Raw genomic sequence first — 780 nt, 5'->3', positions numbered from 1 at the left:
AAAAGAACTAAATCTGATTAACATGTAGCCTACGGTCGTTGCGTGGAAGGATGAACGATGCGCCAGTCACGTGACCTCCGGAGAGCCTCGATCTCTAGTCGTTTGAGAATCACAGAAGTAAATTAGGGCTTGTAGGCTCATAAATGAGTTTAGCATTTCGGAATTAATCTATGGGAGCTGACTGCTTTCATATGAGGCCGCGCACTCTTTTCACTCGCTCACTGAGAACATCAAGGGACCTGTTCAGCGCTGGGTGGTGCTGAAATCACACACTCCTCACTTACTGCTCTGTTCGCTCAGCAAAGGCGATGATTCAAACCCGCCAAGCATTTATGATGAACACTGAACATAAGTCCTCAAGTGGAAAAAAGTCTACTACTTGTACCTACACTAAATGTTCTCATTTGCATATGTGCATGGAACCTGTAAGTCTAGGAACCACTCCATCTGTCCCGTTGATGCAAACTGAGTGGATTACTCAGTTTACAACTGTTTCAAAGGTTTGAAAGGAATTCTTGAGAGATTTTAAATGTATGCTGCATTAAATTAAGTTGAGGTCCGTCCTGTGCGTCACTGCCATAATAAGATATACACATCAGTTATTTAACTAATAGGCTGTCTGAATTCAATATGGAATGGAGAGCGCGCGAACATCATACAGATGTTATGGTTACTCCTCCTGCGAACGCGAATTCTGATGATGCTATCAGATTAGTCAAATTTTGCGGGACAAAATGGTCCTTTGTCAGTAGTTAATGCAGGAAACACCGCTTTACAATA

Source organism: Barbus barbus (assembly GCF_936440315.1).
Source record: "Barbus barbus genome assembly, chromosome: 39".
In the NCBI taxonomy this organism is placed as follows: domain Eukaryota; kingdom Metazoa; phylum Chordata; class Actinopteri; order Cypriniformes; family Cyprinidae; genus Barbus; species Barbus barbus.
This window is presented reverse-complemented; position numbering follows the sequence as displayed.